This window comes from Taeniopygia guttata, chromosome 1 (assembly GCF_048771995.1).
Source record: "Taeniopygia guttata chromosome 1, bTaeGut7.mat, whole genome shotgun sequence".
Classification (NCBI taxonomy): Eukaryota; Metazoa; Chordata; class Aves; order Passeriformes; family Estrildidae; genus Taeniopygia; species Taeniopygia guttata.
Genome location: NC_133024.1, coordinates 31,968,710 through 31,990,069, shown reverse-complemented (window position 1 = coordinate 31,990,069; position 21,360 = coordinate 31,968,710). Strand labels below are relative to the sequence as shown.

At 41.0% G+C, this 21,360-nt stretch overlaps 1 protein-coding gene across 46 annotated transcripts in view; it reads left to right on the top strand.

Annotated features, from left to right (window-relative positions):
- TENM4 (teneurin transmembrane protein 4) overlaps positions 1-21,360 on the top strand; it is a 1,535,912-nt gene that overhangs the window by 931,852 nt on the left and 582,700 nt on the right. For 44 of the 46 annotated variants that reach the window (XR_012058592.1, XM_072936977.1, XM_072936960.1 and 41 more), the window contains one exon: positions 635-792. The gene's annotated coding sequence lies outside the window, so the exon portion shown is untranslated. Of the gene's footprint in view, positions 1-634; positions 793-4,584; positions 7,776-21,360 lie in introns of those variants that run through there. The other 2 variants (XM_072936998.1, XM_072936983.1) reach the window with 1 other exon arrangement.

Genomic DNA, 21,360 nt, shown 5'->3' with positions numbered 1-21,360 from the left:
GCTAAGGATAACTAGTACAATAAAATAAGCACAGATGCTGCTGGAGCTTGTCTGAACAACCTTCACTCCACATTTTCCAGTAATATGATGCACCTTCAGTAGTGAAAGCTTTGTAATCAATCCTTTTACTTTTCTTTCACTACAAAAGTTCCTCTTAAAAGAACAGCAGATCTAATCTTCAAAAATATTTGCTGACTTCTGAAGCATGTTCTCATGCCTCTGAGTTTGAAGTTACAGTAGAAAATTTACTTATGTAGGATGGCAATTCAAATAATCTTATTTTATGTGAAAGTATATAAAGGTCGTATCAAAATTTCATTGGAGTTCTGTCCAAAGAAAAAGAAGTTGCTTGCTTATGAAATTCTGTTATAAATGCATTTAACATCTGGTCCTGCAAATGTACGTGATTGTTTCTTTTTGACCCCTTGCAATGAATAAAGGCAAGAGATGTGAGTAAAGATGTGCAGGATTAGATCCCTTACTTTATGGGGTTTTTTTTCCTATGGCATTTCAATGATAAAAGACCAATTTCTGCCCTTGCTTAACCTCCAGCAACCCCACTGATTTCCTTGTTCATTCCAGATTGAAATAAATGACTTTACACACTGGAGCCTTTTTATTCTTTCCCTTCCAGATTGAGTGTCTCAGCCCAGACAATGGGCCCCTGCCTCCAGGAGTGTGCGACTGAAATAAATCCACTGACTTGAGCAGCCGCGCTCCATCCCACGCGACCGGGAGCCGAAGCTGGTTTCTGACACACCAACTTCCATGGAGCCAGGGAAGAGCGTACAGGTGAGCAGCATTTTTAAATCCTTAGCATGGCTTGTGTCCGTATCAGCCCTGACTCATGGGTTATACACGTAGGGTATGTATTAAATATCACTGTACTTGCACCACGTGTATCTATTTGAGATAATTATGGCTATTGGAGTGCTGGTGGGACTTGCAGTCTTTAATGCACTTATCCTCACAACATCTGATAAAGTGAGGAAGTCTTTTTATCTGTATATTATACAGAGGAAACTGAAGCCTAGACAGTTTTTTTGCTATGCCGGGGAACTGAATCTGGATTTTCCAAGCTGAAAGCTAGCACTCGGTCTGTTGGTCTGTCTTGAAATAAGCAGTACAAATAGGCACAGAGAACAGTGCTTCTTGTAAATCGGGGATACTGAACTACTTCACTGTGATACAGCAGACATGATAAACTGCTACTGTTAAATAAAGTGTTAGGGAATTGTCACGTAGCTATGGAGAGGCCACGCTGTTATTAAGGATGTAAAATGCATATATTTCAGCTTATTCTTCCATATCCATATTGACTCTGAAGTGCAAACAATAATCAAAAGTAAATTTTGCCAGTAAACTAACACAATTTATCTGGAGGACAGCGCAGAAAGTGGGAGCAGAGCTTGATCCCTCCCTGCTTGGGAGTGGTGATGTGTTAGCTGATGGAGGCAGCCCAGCCAGAAGGCAGAGAATAATGATGCTATTTATTGTTCTGGTGAGGATTCAGTGAGACAGGCTGGGGGTTTAGTCCTAAAAAATTAACAAGGAGTGGAAATGTGTATCAGAGCCGGTCATTGTACTCAGATCTGTGGTGTCAATATCACAAGATCATAATTTTCTCTGTTATCATACAGTAATGTGGGTACATTGCCATCTCAGAAGTCAATGGTTGGTTCAACACATGAAAAGGAGATGCCAGAAATGAAGGTACTGGGGAACTATGGGCTTTATTCTGCTGAGGCAAAGATGTCTCCAAATCTGTTCCTTTAGTAAGACCAAGACTCTCTGTGATTGAAATAACTGACTTTTCGTTTCCCAAGAGCATCTAGCATGGGAATGGGACTATTAGAGTGAATTTTGCTATTGCACAGGAATAAATCTGGAGTGATCTCAAAGTTAGTCAAAATATGTGGCCTTATTGTAGAATTAAAAATTATCACACATGCATCGAAACCAGATGATTTCATCAGGAAAAAATCCTCTTCATTATGAGGTTATGGTTTGAATATGGCTGCAGATTGGCCTTCTAAGTTTTATTTGATATTTTTTGATATGCTGCAGTATTTCATTGTAATTTAATGGCCATTTCTATTCACACAGCTATTCTAAATAGGTTCTTATACGTACCTATTACCTTGGTAGCCAGGTTTCTATATCAAATCCTGAACATTACATTATTATTAAAAATATAAAATCCATCTATTCCATCTGTTTTGTACAGTAAGGTGAACAAAATTGGATGTGAAGTCACAGTGTGGTAACAGGGTAATTTTTTTTGGAGTTTCTTCTAATATACTTATTGTCAATTGTATTGAAGATGTATTATATTACAGTTGTTCATGGCTGTTTTATCATGTGCTATGAATTGAGAAATATTTTCTCCTATCCCTGGATTTAAAAAAGCATGCTTTAGATTTTTTAGAGAGGAAAATATGTCTTTGAAAAGTTGTAATTTGATCCTCTGAGCAATTTATACCATTCTTGACATGATCTACACCTTCTTGATGAAGATCTTTTTTCTTCCTAAGACATCACTGGAATTTCTGGGGATAAGAGAGACTTCATTCTACTTCAGTAGACTGAATGAACCAGCATCTCTTCACTTTGTATGGTATATACAGTATGGTATGGTATATACAGTAAAGCGTACAGGTGCTTCACACAATCCCAAAACCCTTACTTCAAGAACAATTGTCTTCCATGGAAGTGGCCTCCTGAAATATTTTCCTTAGTTTAAAAAAAGGAAAAAAAAAAACAAAAAAGAACATATTTACAGAGTTAAAATATAAACAATGCACAGGGAAAAAGAACATAATAGGCTTAGGGAAAGGAGAATAGAGACCTATATGCTTACAGGACCTTCCACCTAATTGCCCATAAATAATTGTCTTGTGCATATTACTCACATCAGAACATGGTCTATAAGCCTAGATGTCAGCTACAGAGCTCAGCTGCTGTTTGTAAATGGTATTAACTGTGCTCTTGGTTTTTCTGTGCTTAACTGTATATAGTTTTGTTTTATTGGCACTGTACTGTAAGCATCTTCTGCACTATGCAAATATAAGAGCTGAGAAGCATATGGGCCGAATCCTGCAACATTCACTCAGGCAAATGGCCAATTCACTTGATGGGAACTTTTCCTGAGTAAGCAGTCAGAGCAGACTCTCAGCTCCATCGTATGCCTCGGCTTCTTTTCAGGTATGACAACAGACACTGGCGCTTTGCAAGAAGGAAAGGAAGGGCATAAGACCCAGTAATGTGGGTAGATGCTCAGTTCTGTTCTTCTCAGGACTTAAGATCCACTGAGATGCTACAAAAGGCACAGTAAATATAGAATGACCCTCTCCAGCCTTTAGCGGCCTGTTAAAAATCTGCTAATAAAAGAAAAGACCCTTACAAAAGGAAAGAGTCTTCAGGATGAGAGGAAATGGCCTCAAGTGGTGCCAGGGGAGGTTTAGACTAGATATTAGGAAACATTTCTTCACTGAAAAATGATCAGATATGGAAACAGTCTGCCCAGGGAAGTGGAGTAATCGCCATCCTCAGAAGTGTTCAAAAGACTTGTGGATGTGGCACTTGAGGACATGGTTTGCTGGTGGATTTGACAGTGCTGGGTCAACAGTTGGTCTTTTCCTATCTTAGTAATTCTGTGATTCAATACATGATAGCATTTCTCCATCCCCAATCTGGACACAATCTATTGGTAACAGTAGTGGAGACATCTCTCTAGTTAAAGCAGACAAATTTAAGCCACAGGAATTCATGGAGTGAAGAAAAAGAGAAGGAAAATCTGCTTTTGATAAAAAACACCAGTGCTTTCTGCTCCACCAGCTTGTTCAAGAGCTTTGTCGGAGAGACATAACTCAAAGTGGGAACTTCAGGATTCAGCTCTACATCCAGTTCTGGTTCAACCCTGCCATCTATCATACAGGAATGGGGTTTCACCCTTTAACTGTGTAGGTGGCTAAAAGCTCTGTCCCATTTCCTGATCTCTCTATATTACATAGTCCAAGCTGTGGTGACAAGCAATATGTTGTGGACTTGAGGTCCAAGATCTACAAAAGCTTACACAGATGCTTTTCTTGATTGACTCCAATTTTGTCTACACTGCCCCTCACAGCTTGGTATGTATCAGAGAAGCTGGTTTTCTTCGATCTAGCTACCATGGGAACCAGTGCAGCACTGATGCTGTAGCACACATTTCAGCATGATCCCCACACAGACCCTGGTTGCACACTTGGGGCTTCTAAAGTGTGTTGAGCACTGGGCTGTGTGTTTTCAGTACTAATGTCATCCCTAATAGCTACACTGATATTAGCAGTGGTACCCATATTTTTCTTTCTCCTACAGACATTTCTTTCAACAGTGCTTGACTGAAAACTTAAGCTGCAGACCTTACCCATGTTCCTCATCCTCATCCTCATGCACCTTTTAAACAAAGTAGCTAATTCAAATAGAGGCTTAAAGGTCAAACAATCCAGACCTGGTTTTGCAAACCTTCTTGTACATTACTTTTCCCCTTCTATAAAAAAAAAAAAAAAAAGAAAATCTCATCAGGAAATGTTGGCAAAAAGAAATAATTTTGCACCCTATGGAGAAAGCATGACGAATGGCATATTTCCACATTTGAATTGCACATTCATCAAGAAAAGAGTGATTTCCCCTTAAGAATGTTCTGGAGGAGCAGAAAAGAGCATTGAACCCTGGGGTGTGTATTTTATAGTCTCTGAAAGGCAAATGGCTTCTCTTTCATTGATTAAAATACATGGGTTTTCCCTCTGGATTATTCTCCTAGATGTAGGAAAAAAAATTAAAATCTTTGGTAGTGGCTGTCAAGCAGTGCAGCCCCTTAGGAGATCATTCCACTAAGGCGAAGGGCTCACCAAACCAACTGCTGCTGAACTTGGCCAGGAAGAAGCCTTTGACCACCAGATGTTGCTTTTTTTTTTTTGCTTGATGAATGGGACTTTACAAAATGTGTTGTCATTGTTTTGTTGGAGCGAATGTCAACATGGAAACACAAGCCAGCATTGGGAGCACCAGGTGCTAATTGGAGTGGCAGCTCCAGGACTTACTGTCCTTACTGTCCTTGCTGTCCTTGCTGTCCTTGCTCTCTGGTACCCAAGATCTAACAGGCTCGTGCATTAGTCTTGTCATTCACCTTCTTGTCCCACAGACGTGGCTTCTTTACAAACTCTTCGCAAACACTGCGTGGAGGAGAACTTGGCTCAATAGTCACTGCTTTCAAGGAGCAAAGTGCAAAGTTGCTGGGGTGCAGGACACAGGCACAACATGGCAGGCTGATGAAAACTGATACTTTAAATGTACATCTTCATAAAATATGCTCCAAGTTGGTATGCAGCACACTTTTGTGACAACAGTAATTCACTGTGAATTGAAGCAGGAGCAGGATTTTCCTAAGCAAAGTAGCTTTTTCCCATTAAATTACTATTGTTCTTTTTTTACAAGGAGCATTATTGTCTAGTTCTGTTAACAGAGAAAGGCCAATTACACAAACAGTGCTGACCTGTTAAACTTGAATTCACCAGACAGAATTCAAATAAACAGCATTCTGCTCCCCACTTGGGTTTACTGATTTTCTCTTAATAATGTCACTTGAGTTTAAAAAAAAAAAATGTCTGAGGTGAATGGGTATATCAACTAAGTGTTTCAAAACCACAGGAAAGTAACGCAAACTCTAAGAGCACTAAGAACAAGAAAAAGAAAAAGTTATATGTAATTGGAAGAGAAGATGTTCCATTTCCTTTCTAAAATCAAATGCAAACTGCTCATGTGACTGATTTAGTATTGAACAAGAGAGGAAAAATTGCTTCTTGGCATTTAAATGGAAATGTTTCTTCTTCCGAAATTTTGGAAGCTTGCATACTGTATGATTTTTGAAAGGCTTATACAATTACCATTGAATTTGGATGAGGTCTATTCCTAACAATATATATATTTCTCAGTTAAACTTTTTCCTTCCAGAGACCTAAATTACCTTTGTCTAGAGTCTAGATTTCTGATGTGGAATATATTCCAGAGGTAATAAGGCCAATGCAAATATATTTCATTTTTAATGTGTATGTCTGAAAAAAACCAGTGAACAGCAGCAGCTGTTTTGCAATGCAGACCTTTATGTCGAGGACTCTGCTGTTTTAGGATGATGTTCTGATTTGCTGTGCACCTTTTTACTGTGATTTCTGGATTTGGAATAAAACACATATCTTACCTCTTGCTTTCCACAAAGGCTAGAAATTTTAGAACAGAAAAAAAGGCAGACCACAGCAGACTTGCACCTGGCTGATTTAAAAGTATGCCATGAAGAGGATGATTCCCATGTAGCTGAAAGCACTGTATGAAGTACTGCAGTCCATTATGTTCAGCACTCCTCTTACAATGCAGTTTTAGGGCTGAATCCAGTGTCACTCCGAGATTTGTGATGTCAACAAAAGTCCTGTAGAGACTGTTGCTGAAAAGTTTTGTAAGAGTAAATTTTGAGGAGGGACTCAAAAGAGAAAAATGTGATTATTTGGTGAATGAGAAAATGATAGGCTGAGGGTAAATAGCAATGGGTGATATATCCTGACAGTGGTAAGTTATTGAGGACATGCCCAAGGTCAGGCAGTGAAGCAGTAGCAGGGCCTGACACTTAGCAACACCATAACCCTTTATTTCTTCAGAGCATGGTGAATAGCAGCATTAAATAGCCCTAAATTCTTGTCACTAATGTTAAAAAATATTAAAAAACATATAAAATCAAACCAATACCCCCCTCCCAAATAAATAAAAGGCAGAAACTGGTAGCATTGATCTTCTTCCTCAAGAAGACCTAAGCACATCCTCTCCTGTCCCTATTACCTTCTCATTCTAATGCCCACACTTGATCCATCTCCTTACCATGCCCATACATCTGTCCATACCCACATCATGTCCATCCCCTCCCCATAGCCCTGTCCATCCCCTCTCCGTGCCATGCATGCCTAAATGCATGCCCAAATCCCCTTCATGTCCATGCCGTGCCCAAGCCCTTCTCCCAATGCCCATGCCTGTGTCTGTGTCCTCCCCTGATCCATGCCTATGCCACGACGGTACCATGCCCACGCCTGTGCCTATCCCCATCTCATGCCAATGTCTGTGTTCTCCCCATGGGCCATGCCTATGTTCATCCCTGGCCCATGACTATTCTATGATCCTGACCATGCCGTGTTCATATTTTCTCAGCCCCACGTCCCTGCCGTGCCCGTGTCTGTGTCCTCCCGGCCCCATGCCTCTGCCATGTCCATGCCCGTGGCATCCCATGCCTGTTCCCACCCCGTGGGCCGTGTCCGAGCTGTTCCCACGCCGCCGGGGTGGGCAGCCGCCAGCCGCATGTGCGCCTGTCATTCCAGCCGGGAGCGCCGGCTCCTGCCTCCCATTCATGTAACCTGTGTGTGTCTCTCTTTCTCTCTGTGTGTAACAGCGAGAGGGAGAGAGCGAGCGAGGCACCGAGAGAGGGAGGAGGAGGGGGGAAGCTTTAAATAAAGCCTTTGGATTGCAGCTGCTTATTTTGGGCAGTCCTACCAGGACGATTCCTGTCAGGAAAGAAGCTGGACCACTCGTTGTTCTTTTTGGGTTTTTTTTTTAATTTATTTTGATTTTGATTTTTGGGGGTGGCAGCGATGTGTGTCTGAGCTGCCTGCGGAGATGAGCTCCGGTGCCTGCCTGTAGTTTCCACTTTGGGATCGCTGGACACAGAAGTGGCATTTCGGTGGGGGAAAGCTGCAGACATGGTAAGCTTCGCTTTTCCTCTGAAAAGTATATTTATGTCATAGACCCTTCTTGAATTTTCCCTTCCCCCTTCCCTCTTCCCACCAAACAGCCAGGCACACAGGCTGGGGCGGGGGAGAAGCTCCCTGAATCCCTGGCTTTCCCTCCCCAGCATCCATCCTTCCCTCCTGCCCAGCTCCCTGCCCTTCCCTCGCACAGTTTGCAGCAATTCGGAGGGAGGCAAAGATGCTGCGGGAAGCTTCGGGCTGGGAGGGGAGGGGGGGGGGGGAATCAGGCACCCCCAGACTGCCAAAACCTTGCTTCAGGGTATGTTTGGAGTGGATTCTCCCATCCAACCTTCCCCCTCCCCGACCCTTCCCTCTGCACCCTGAGCGGTGCGGCTGTGCTGGGGAAAGGCAGCAGTGCAGATTGGGAGGCACTGGAGCAAGGATGCAGCTTTAAGATCAATCGGTGTTATTTATGTAATAGTAAAAGCAGGGAGGAAAGGAGGCAGAAAAAAATAGAATGAGAAAAAAGTGCCTTGTTATTTGTCAGCCCACCAGGCTCCTTCGGCTCTGTCTGAACCCCCCTTACTCATGTCCTGCTGCAGGGTGGTGCGTGGTGAGAGTGTGTGTGTGTGTGTGTGTGTGTGTGTGTGTGTGTGTGTGTGTGTTTACATTTGGATCTGTGCTAGAAGAGGGGGTGAGGATGGGGTCTCCCATTTTCAAGGGAAAGGTGGGTTTGCCTCCAACAAAAAGGGGAAAAAAAAAAAAAGTGCAAGTTGAGTGACAAGTCTGTTTCTTAGGCATTAAATGTTAAAGCCCTGCTTCCAGCCATGCCCTGCCAGGATTAAAAGATCTCCCAAATAGTGTGGTGTTGGAGAAAAGATGCTGGAGTGCCTGGAAGAAATGCAGTGGCTCAGACTCCTGTTTGTATTCTCAGAAATTTGCATTCTCAAATACAAATTTGGGCTGTTGAACATGAAACCAGGCTGCTACCAAAGGGCATTTATTTCCTGGGATTTCTTTTGATTGAAAATATAGTGTAAAATATCTGGGATATTTTACTTCAAAACAAGTAGTAGTTAGTAAATTTCTAAATCTTTTAAAAAATAATAATTACTGCCCCCAAAAAACTCTAGAAGTATTCACAAGGCAGTATTTATTTACTTTCTTATCATGACCACGCTTAGAAATTCACGGTGGTTACAACTATGTAAGTACAAGATTTGAAAACGTAAACAAAATGAACCAAAACAAGCAAACAAGAACGCAAAAATCAAAACCCAGCCAAAAAATAAAATTATGCCCTGTTTTATGGGATGCCAGTCTGAAATACATTTTTAATACAGCCAAAACAGAAATTACTAAATGCTTATTGAATAGATGGGCAAAACCTTTCTACATCTTGAATACATTTGCTCATGGTTTTTCCTGGAAAGTTCAATTTCTAATGATTTAAAAAAAAAAAAATAAACAAGGCAAACTCCTGAATCAAACTAAAAATTAGTCTCTCCACCTCAACCCTATCTTCCTTCTTAACTTTTTGCACTGAAGCCTCACCTTGAATTTACAGCTGCAGCTTTTTCTTTTTTTTTGTTCCTCCTGAGAAAAGTCCCAAGTAAAAGAAAGGCCATGAAATGAGAAAATGAGAGGAAATATTTGAAGTTTGAACTTGTCTGTGTGCTTTTTATAGGTAAACTTCTGCTTTAGCCTGACAAGTTGTTAGTGTGCTGCTCCCTGCTCTGCGGCGCCAGAGCTGGACAGGGGAACTTGGCAGCTCCCAGCCTATCCCCATCCCATTTCTTTCGGCTTCACTGACCCTAATAAAATTGCCTGCTAGTAGTGTAGCCCCTCCTCTCCTATGGAAAGTGCTCTGCTCCCAACATGTGCACCACATGTGCCTGCAACACCCAAGGCTTAACATACATTCACCTATACCATGCCAGCAGCCTGCATATGCCACCCGCACTCTGGCTCTGGCAGGAGCTGGGGATTGGCCGTCGGGAACCCCAACCTCTCCCCTGGTAGCTGGGGGAGGCTGGGGCAGAGCCAGTGATTTGTATTTAATTTACTTCATTGGCCTCTTCAGAGCCAGGCGCCTCCCACTTAGTGCCTCTGACTGTAGCACTTTTATAGGCTTGGGTGGAAAAAACAAGGAGTATGTATATGTATTTATATATATATATATATATATAGTGCAGTGGAGAGGAGCATAAAGGGAGGACGATACTTCTCTTGCACTGCTTTGCAGCAAGGCAGGACTTCAGAGCAGCTCGCTCTGCTCTGCCTGTGTTACAAGGCTGTAGGAATTTGTTCGTTTGTGGCCATTGCGAGCTGCCCGTCCTTGTAAAATTCCCAGCTCCCAGACTCTGCTACACTGCTGGATCAGTTCTTGCTGGAGTGGGCTGGTTTTTGACCAGGGGAATTCTTTGCTGCCATGATCCCTTGAGAATGCAATCCCCTAGTCAGTGCATGGCCAAATAAAAGTAGGCTCAGTGCTAGTTTTCAGTCAGTCTGGAGGCAGAGAGGGGATGGTGAGGTCTCGGTGTGTGGCCGGGCATTTCCCAGGCATCTGAAAATGTAACCTGTGTTGCACTTTCCTTGAGAGCAGGACCACTGCTCTGCACCCAGCATCCTGGGAAGGAGGTCTGCACACACAACCGGGGTAGGGGAGGAGGCGAGCTGCCGTTGCAAACAACCTGTTTCACTTTTTTCTCCCCTCAAAAAAGAATCACCAAGATTGGGAATTACTGCCACTGCTCTGAGATGCACTATATCTTTACAGGGACCCTGCCTCTGTGCCTCACCCTCCATTCTTATACATACACATGTGCATGTGTTCACAACTTCACAAGGGGAGATTTTCAATTCATCTGTTTTTTATATGTGTGACCTGAAGAAGAAATGTCATATTTTGGTGAAGAAAGAGGGTCATTAATATGGAAAAATGTTCTTGGGTTGTTCTTTGGCAAAGAAGGGGGTAAGAGGCAAAAAGAGATGCAGAAGTTTACTTAGTAGTTTCCTTTTCTTATTAGCAAAGGGTCCTGGTTTAGAAAGGCTTTTCTGGATATAATTTGCCTTCTCTAATTTTAAAGAATAGGAGAAAATCAGGGAGAGATGAGGGTAAAGATGCTCATCTGGTTTTCGCTGGGGAGGGGGGGAGACAGTTTCCTTTCCCCTGGATTTAATTTACAACATGGATGGAAAAAGAGAGACATCTCTCTCATTTCAGTGGGTCTGGGGAAGAAGGGAGTTTTGTGCCGAAAAGACTCTGCAATTTTAAGTCCATGTAGCTTAATTATTTTCCTTTACTCATTTAAAATAGATGCTTTCCTTTTGTTTTGGTGAGCAGATAGTATGCTGGCAAGGGAAAATGTTACAAAGTGAATTTTTTATTTTATTTTATTGGTTTCCAGGAGTGCATAATAATAAAATGTTATTTCATTCTGTCTACAACAGAATGTACACTATTCCAATTAGAGCCTACTCTGATTATTTTTAACCTGGTAGTTTGCCATTTCTCTGTTCAAGAGAATAAAACATTGAGTTTTTGCACTTTTAAATAGCTGAGATGCTTAAGCAGAACTACCTCTTCCCTGGCAAAGTCATTTCCAGTTCTGTTTCTGTTGAGTTCCCGCTTCAATGGTTCATTTTCTGACAGAATCACATCTTTACAAGAAGAAGAACTATGATCTTATGTAACTTGATGTTTCCAGATCAAAAGTTACAAATATTGCAGTAATACCACGAAGGGAGAGATTTGACAGGAGGAATGTTGCGTGGCATATTTATTATTAGGGTTTCAAATCAAGGTGGTTTTAAAAATTTATGGAGGGAAAAAGCAGAATTACGAAAAGATGAATAAACAAAACCTTGCTAGTTTGATATCTTTAACATCACTTTTCCCTTTCATCTTAACTGTGTAGACAGCTGAGATTTTATTTTTTCTCTTCTTAAAGCAAACTCTTGCATTTAAGAAATGTGTAGTTGTAATTTCAAGTGATGAGGTAGCTTGAAACCAGATCTCTCTCAGATTTGATTCAAAGAAATGAAGCCCTGTGAATCAATGTCAATTCACATTTAAAGACTGGCTGTTACCTGCCCTGTTACAAGGTCCATCAGCATAGCTTATTGTAACTAAAAGCTAAAATACTCTGTTTCTGCTTTGAACTGACAAATTGGCATTGCTGAGTACTTTGACAGAGTAACTTGCACCACTTGCCAGTGAATTGGGTATTCATGGATCCTTGACCGATATGTTTCAGAAAAAAAAATCCTATGATATAACGTTTTTTTAAAACCTAAGTATATACATTTATTTCCTCTTTGCTCTAAATTAAAAGGAAAAACAATCATGGAGAAATTTATATCTTAACTATGTCAGCCTAACATGAGGAGTGGTACTGTAGAGTGGCTATAGGACTTACAGTAGTAAGGAATAAATGTACAATTTTCATTCTTCTGTACTGTTTCACCCTTGCTTCCCTTGATAGATAAATAATTGTGTTAGAAATATATAATTTTCTTTTTGCCAGCTGTTCTACTCTCCCTGGAGCATCTGTAGAGGCAGAGTTGAAATGTGAGTAGGAGGGCATGTTTCCCTGTCTTTGTGCAGTGACAAACACTTCTTACAGAAAGTTCGAATTTTGGAAAGTTTGAGCCTTACTCACAAAAATCCTTTTGCCTTTATACCAAATTGTTTGGAATGAAGCTGTTTGTGCTGTAGGGGTATTCAAAATTCATCGAATGTTGCCCTGCTGGGTATCAGCAGAGGTGATCTTTTGAATGTGAAGATGTCCATGAAAGCAGGCACAGATTTCTCTGTTCTTCCAGTGTGTTGGCAGCAATAAGAAGGAAAACACATTATGAAACAAATTAAGGCTGACAGATAAGTTTCCTTTTCCAAGTTACAGTTGCTTTCTAGGATGTGACACAATCCTTGTTCTTTATTTTAAGTCGGGGGAAGAAGGAAGAAGGAGAGAGGAGCTGCCGATGGTTGATTTAGGTGGAGGAGCTCACTGAACTGCATTTATCAGTTCACTTAAATGGGGATGGCTCAGTGAGATTTCACAGATATCTCCACACATTTTAGTAAAGTAGCATTTGCTGTGGTCTAGGATAACCACTGCAGTCCAGAATGCTGTTCCACTGCTGTAATCACTGCTAGGCACTGGTGGCAGATATGCTACCCCAGCAGCAACAGCAAACATGAAAGCAGGAGATGTCTCACTGCCCATTGATTTAGGTTTTCCGTGATTATTCAGTTCCGTTTTCTCTTTAAACACTGAGTAGAAGCTGTATCACTTGCCTGCACATGTGTTTGCACACACTGAGCCTTCAAAGTATTCTGAAGATTGATTAGTTATACAGCCAAAAGTTAGAAACAGAAGATACATTCTTATTTTTCTGTTCTAGTCCAACCCTGCATCATGTATGCAATAAGGGCTAATAGGCTTTGTTGTCACCTCCTCAAACTCCAAAATGTTTACTGTAAACCTTAAAATTGCTTTTAAAAAATCCAGTCTGAGCCTATTCCTTCTGGGGAGTATTGGGGCAGGAGCATCTTCTAGCACTGTCTGTTCACATAAGAGCAAAGTCCTGGAGGGCTGCAATTCACAAACCATCTCTTCCACTGAGTCACCTGGACTTAAATGGGCCAGTCTTACAAATGAACTGAACCCCCAAATTTTATAATGGAAGGTTTTCAATATTCTGCTAATTCCTTTTGAACTGCCTTTGTGTCTTTGGATGTTGGAAACCATTTCATTCTTATCTCTGCAACATAAAGAAGACTAGGAAGGGAGAGTTTGGTTAGGCAAAAAGCTTTCAGAAGTGACTGCCAGAAGTGGTTGGAAAAACTGACAGAGCATGAGAAACACTGGAATTTGCTTTCTGCCTGTTGATACAAACAGCTTTAGGTGGTTGGGTTGTGGGCAGCACAGATTCTGTCAGTATGGAACAAGCAAATGCTTCTGTTTCTAGAAAATTGCCCTTTGTGCAGCTGGGTTTAAGGTGTGATCAGCCTTCTGGCACAGATTTTAGTTCTAGAAAGTAGAGAATCATCTCAAGACCCAGCAGACCAATGTGTACCTGCAGACAGAGCCGTGATCAGGGATTACTTAGGTGTTTCCTTATAATGGTGCTAAAACAATGCAAAGTTCACACAGCCTTTAATTGCTGCTGTGGATGTTTGACACTTCAGCAGATCAGACTCTGAGCTGTCAAGATGATCATCCATTGACTGCAACTCTGACACAATTATGAAATGTTGGGTTGAATGGACTTGCCCAGCATTGCCCACAGTCTTGGGGCATCATTTGGCTACCTTAATCTGAAACACATTCATCCTCATACTACAATCCTGTGCTCAGTCAGTACAAATCTCCCAGCTCAGCAGCAGGTGAGACAGGGATTCTAAACCTCCTCTTCTACTCATTCTCATTGCTTCATCTGCAGCCAGCTTGGGTACAACATTACTCAGACACTTGATTAAGGCAACTTTCACTGTGATTTTTACTTAAATTATGGTTCTCCAATATATACTTTTAAATCATATTGTTGGTCTGCTAGTCTAGTTTTTGTTGATTTCATTTGGTTTTATTGAGTCATCCAAGAGATAGTAGCTTTGTGACATTGCCTCATTTTGGTCTCTCAGTGTGTGTCAATGGCTTAGTCTAACAGAGTCCTCTGCGCTTCAAAACAGATCCCTCAGTCTATCCCATCAGTCAGGTCTTCTCCTCATGCCCTGCCTCACCCAGCCCCTTTCTACAATCCCATTTTCACCCCTCTAACCCCTGCTCTCCAAGTCTCTCATCCCAACTTCATTCAGTTCCTACCAGCTGGAGATCATGCCAAGAATCAGAGAGCATCTCTGATTGCAGTTCTGACACTTGGATGCAGACCTGGCGCTTCACATAGCATAAAACATCTTGTTTAGTGACACACAGGTAGAAATGTAAGTGATAGAAGCTGGCAAATATGTACAAAGGCACCCACATGCCTGAGCATGTAGCAACAGTGTTTTTATCAGAGATGTCTAAACTTTGCTTAATTCAGAGATATGAACACAGTTCATTATAAGAAAAACAGTTCTCTCCCAGGCAAATTTCAAGTCCTTCCTCTAAAGTCCTAAAAATCCCAGATGAGGTTTCAGAAAGAAAGCTAAAGGCTTTTTTTTTTTTTTTTTTACGTTAGTAAAACAACATATTTTTCCTTAGCCTTGTTCTCAGAATCTGCTGAACTGTTTTGACTGAAATTTTCCAAAAAACTTCAGCCTGAGGCAGACAGCTGGCATGGAAATTTTCAGGCTAAACAATTTGCTTAGTATAGTTATAAGAAACTGTGAATGCTGTTTTATTATTAAAGCTGCCTCACTCTTCCCATAATTGACAGCACTACCAACTTTGCCTTTCCCTAATAAAGAGAATTGGAGATTGTGTTACAAACCAATTTTGTATTTGTGTGTTTTAGAGATATTTTTTTATATTGGAAATTTATTATAGATCTGACACATGCATTTCAGCATATGTTAGCAGATGATGAAATCTCAAGCTTCCTGGAAACCGAAGTGAATACAAGTAATGAGAATCCCACAAAGTCACATCAAAGTGATACAGCATTGCAGGATTTGTAGGATGGGATTAAATCCAAAGAAATCTCAGGAGATCTTGCACTGACAGAGCAAACCCACAAATTCCCATGTATCCCACCACCCTCAGATTCAGTGTCCTGCTGACAGAGGAATTCTTGTTTAGTATTGCAACATTATATTGTAACAGCAACTCTTATCACAAACTAGAGCCAAAAAAACCTAGGAAAAAAAAAAAACAAATGGAAACCCAGAAAACTGAAAGAACAGATAATTGCATTTTGATGTGACCAGGTTTTTTCTCTGTTTATCATCATCACAGGTGACTCAGGCTGCAGTTTCACATCAGAGCCAAATTCAAGACCCATTGGCATGGAAGGAGAGGGGTCCTGCTCTTCCTCTCTCCTCCCATCCCAATGTCCTCCCTCCCCAACTCCTGTCCTTTGACTTCTTCAAAATATATCTGATGATTTATGCCTTTTTGACAAGGGCACATAGTGGTAGGACGAGGGGTAAATGTTTAGGATAAGAGAGGGGAGATTTAGATCAGGTATTAGGAAAAAAACTCCTTTCTGTGACAGTAGTGAGGCACTAGCACAGGTTTCTCAGAGAAGCTGTGGCTGCCCCATCCCTGTCAGTGTTCAAGGCCAGGCCGGATGGAGCTTGAGCAACCTGGTCTGGTCGGAGGTGTCGTTGCACATGGCAGAGAGGGCTGGGACTAGGTGATCTTTAAGGTGCCTTCCAATCCATTCTGTGATTCAACAATTTAATTCATCACCCCAGGACAAAACAAGCTCCATTTTCTGCTTGAGGTTTTTGTTTATTTCTGATAACTTAGTGGCTTACATTGAGTCAATGTCGTGGCAGCATTTGCCAAGGAGAAGAGAGAAAGAAGGGGGTACAAACAGCTTTGTGGAGGTGATGGGGGTTTAGGCTAGTCCCATGACCAAGGAGTTTTTCCTAGGTTACCAGCTATTTACAGCAGTTTGATTTTACTGATATGCAGTCTAATTTTATTCATGTTAAAATACAGAGTGCACTTTTTCATTACAATCTTCTATCTTCAGGACAGTCTTTTGAACCATCCTACTTAGTGTGCCTTGAAGCAGTTGTCCTCTAACAATTTGCTGGATTCTTTTTTGAAGTCAGCATGCAGTTGTCATTGCCCCAAGAAAGAGTTTCAAAATTTAAGATCATGCAATGAGTGAATAAGCCTTCCTGTTTTTCTGCTTTAACCTCTCTCAATTTGGTAATTTCATTAGATGACTCCTACTTTGTGACTTATACAGCAGGATGAATTCCTTCTACTCCTTGGTTTTGTTTTTCTATTCCAAGATGAAAATCCCCCCCTTACTTTATCTATTCTGCAAGTCTTTCCATATTCCTGATAATCTTTTCAGCCTTTTCCTTTTCCTCTGTCTTTATTTATTCTATTGGACATGGATAGACTCAAAACATATGCAGCATTAAGACAGAAATACATGTTACATTATAAAGCATCATCCCATATTATATTTAGCCTGGAGAAAAGGAAGCTTAAGAGGACCTTATAGCTTTCTACAACTCTCTGAAAGGAGGGTGTAACCTGTGGAGGTCAGTCTCTTCTCCCAAGTTACAAGTGACAGGACGGGAGGTAATGACCTCAAGTGGCACCAGGGGAAGTTTAGATTGGATATTCGGAAAAAAAAACCTTCACTGAGAGATCAGGCATTGGAACAGGCTGCTGAGGGAATGAGGCTGTGGTGGAATCCCCATGCCTGAAAATGTTCAGTGTGTGGATGTGCTTCTTAGGGACATGGTTTCGTGATGGCTTGGCAGTGCTGGGTTAATGGCTAGGGTCAATGATCTTACAGATTTTTTCCAATAAAAATTATTCCATTATTTTTCTCTTATCATTGTCTATTTCTTCGCTAATGTGTCTCAGATTTTTTCCTGTGCATTTAACTGGCATGAGCAGAGAGCCAGTACTCTAAAGTGCATCCCATGGAAATTCCTCAACCAACCTTCTGTGTGGCACCAGTTAATTTACAGCCCATATTGTGTATGCATTGTTAGAACTGTTTTTCCCTTTATGCATTACTTTGCTTTTACTGATACTGAATTGCATCTGATGTTTTTATCACCCAGCTTGTTACCCAGTATTGTGAAAGTAGGTTGTCATGTAATGGTTGGAGGCTTCATGAGAGAACCAGAAAGCCCAGTAATGAAACAGGCTCTCATTTTGACTTTTATTCTTGTCCTGGGGATAATCTCAACAAAAATATAACCAACAAAATACCCTTTATATAAAGTGAGAACAACCAGCCTGCCTGTCTTGTGACATCTGACTGTGAAGTTGTCTGTTGCTCAAATGTTTTTTTCTTCTCATTGCCAGTATCTAACAGTCCTTTTTTCCTCATACGTCCTTCTAGCCAGTGTTTGCTCTTCCCAAAAGCAGCAAATTATGTCCTTGCTTTCCTCCACACTGCACCACCAGAATCCTGATACCAAGGGACAACATAATGATCATCTTCTCACAGCCTGCTATGTTTCCCCTGTACCTCCATCTTCTTGCTATCCTAAAATCCCTCTTGTCTTCATGATGCACTGCAAAAACACCTGGGATTTGGAAACTTTTCCTTCTCTCTTGGTTTTGCTTTTATCTCACAAGAAAGTGTGAGCATACAAAGCCACCTGCCTGCCACTTAGAGCCCTGTTTGATGGCAAGCACTTGGGTCTACCTGAACAGGGCTTTCTTTAGGGCTTAGCTTTTATGGATTATTATTGTGGCTGCTGTTAACAATCTTATTTGGGATTGGAGGGATGCACAAGTGACTCGTTTAGAAGCTACAGACCATTGCTTACAGCCCTGCATACGCCCCATATGCTTTAAAATGTCATCTGTTTGTGGCTTTCTGTGCCAAACGCTGCTGATCACAGCCTCTGGAGGGCAACTTTATTGTACACCTGCATCACTTTGTTTTGTATTATTTTATACCTTCTGCATAATTAATGTTTTGTTCAATTTTATGTATTTATTTATTTTGGCTGATGTCTTCTCCAGAGAGTATCAGACGCAGGAAACATCTAGTTAAGAAGATGGTAACAGAGAAGAAGGGTATATCAGAAGCTAATACTAGGGAATAAAAGTGATCTTTTAGGGGGTGAGAAAATGGGGGAACACCAGGAAGAGAAGGACCTCTACCAACTCTTTCATCATTAGAGCTGGATTCCTGCAGCTGGTGCTCTGCTGTGCTCTGTGAAGACTCTTTGATTCATTTTTTTCCTTTGTTTTTTTTTCTTCCCACCCTCCATTTCAGAGCATGGAAGACTGAAAAGCCTGTAACATCTCTGCTGTGCATGAAATACATAAATCAGTAAAACTGGGATACCCAGACAAGGCAAAACTACCCAATCTAATGTGTGGGGCATATATTCTTCATATGTCAGTAATCCTGTTTGTTTCTCTCTCCTTCCCTCTGTTCAAATGAAAACACCTGGAGTTAATGTTACACAGACTATGTGGGACCTCACCTTGCTGTCAGGTTTCCTTATTAAGGAATTTCATTAAAGCCTTTTTTTTTTTAAATGTGCACTGCTTTGGCAGACTGTGTGTTTGAAAGTGGACACTCCCAGCAACAGAGATTTTTTTGAAGATAACAAAAGCCAATCACATTCCATCTTGTTTCAATCCCCAAAGCACCACAATGCTTTAACTTAAACCAGGGCCACATCCAAGAATCATTACTGTTAATTCAAAGGCTCCTGTTGGTTTTAATGGTCTCTGGATCAGGCTTTTTCACTCCTGCTGTGGAACAGAGCTGGCTCCCCCAGTGTAGAAGCACAAAATGGCCATGAAAATTGAAGGCTGGTTTGGAAATGGATGTCATTTCCACTGCTGGACTAATTGAGCATGTGAGGCTGGGAGTGGCATAGGCTTGAGGTTTTCTTGATGTTTCCAAGTAAGTCAAAGTTCCTATAATGAAAACATGTAGAGTGGTGTTTTGTAACTATTTTTATACCTACATCAGACTTGATGATAGTGGCTTTGAATTATTTAATGTTTTTCTTCCTCAGCTGTCATCTCCAGTGAGCTCCCATTGCAGGGCTGCAGGAGTTGTTGTGTAAGGAACAATGCAGAGGAGCCTGGCATTGGCTGCGGTGGTGGGGTGTGGGGGGAGGGGGGGGGTGATGTTGCCTGGTTTTGTTTTGTTTCATGTCTTTAATCCAATTTTATCCTTTTTCTTGCTGGTGAGAGGGACATCAGGCCAAGGTATTAAATCATACTGACTGGTGTGGGCTGAAAATGAAGTACATGCCAGCTAAATACACAAATGGGGAGTTTTCTGCTTAAACCACTGAGCACTAATGTCTGTCACATAGGAAGAGCCAACTATTTAACATTCAGTCTATTCAAAAAACATTATTATGTCCCAATGGTAATTTAAAACCACATCTGTTAGAACCATATGTGGGGAAAGTTTACCTTTTTTTTTTTTAAGCCTTTTTTTTAAGTCCCAAGTTACCCTGTTTATAGGGTTATCTTCAATGTGGGCCTCTTTCAAAATTTCAGACTGATGGCCATGAAATGCCTGGAACAAAAGAACTAAATGAATTCCACTGCTATCTTTTTTCCTTTGTAATTAATGTGTAGGCTTTTAGTGGATATCTGCAAGTAGACATCCAGGTTTGAAAGGAAACCTATATACTGCGATCATGCCTCATGCTTCTGTTGTCTATAACCTGATATTTGTTTGTTCATATGAGTTATTGGATATTTCACAGGTTTTTTTCCCCACCGTTATTCAACCTTTTATTAACAATGCATATGACCTTTAAAAATAGCTCTTTTGGGCATTCAGATCCTCTAATTTTTACTTGGTGAAATTGCCACTGGATTATTCTGTCTTTAAAGACAGAAGATATAAATTTGTTTTCAAAGCATCCCATCATTATTATCTAACTGCATAAATTTGAGATCCTTAAACCTAAGCAGTGCTAATAGCATATCTGGCATGGTGAGTGGAAGTCGGCTCCACCCAACACCCAGGTCAAAATATCTGCTATAGGTCCCTCATTACATGGTGGATAAAGTGATCTGTGTCACCTCTACATCAAGTGCAACATGTTTTGCTATGTCTTTGTCAACCTGTTCATCCCAGGTAAATGCAAGCACCTGAGTGAATTGCTTTGGTAGATGGTAACTGGGGGTAAACAGACTTCAATCACATAAGTTAAGGAGCCTTTGCCCTCTTACCTGCTCCCTCTGCTTGATAAGAGTCTTCAATAAAAGCTGGACAAAGTTTTGGATGGTGAAAGCAGAAAGAGCTGTGTTTTGGTTATGGTGGTCAGGCTGGAACACCAAATACTGGGGCTCAAGCTGTGATCCCCCATGGGTAACTAAAACTCTGTGTGTTACGTGATGAATTTAGAACACTCCAGGCCTCAAGCTACCATTCCAAATATCCACTCATAAGAAACAACAAATAACTGCTCTTCTGGGACTTTTATATGTGTCAAAAGCTTAGCCTTTTGTAGAATCCCACAGAAATCTCAGCCCTTCTCTGAGGTAATGGATTTTCCCATTAAGTGCATCCACATCTGTTAGCAGCACCAAGCTTTCTACTGTTCATCCTTCACGAATAAGCCTAGTACCTCAACCAGAAATAATCACGAAGGAAATAGATAAGCATGTAAGTACTAATAAAGCCACCATTCATGGGTTATATCTTTCCAGTAGCATTCACAGCATGGAATATTGTGCATCCCCTTCCAGCTGTATTTTAAGCTCTGAATTTCTTAGCTAAACAGGATGTTAGTGGTCCTGATGTACAGAGCACCTGACAAACCAAGAGTTAAATATGCAGCTATAAATAGCGTGCCTACTTTGATGGGATGCATTGTATTGTAATTTTAGCACTAATTAAAGTTTGGTTGTAGGCATGAAATATCTCAGTCTTTCAGAAACATGCGTAAATATCCAAAATTAATCTGGTTTGTATTGTCTGAATGTTCTGGCAGAGCTGTGCCATTGCATAT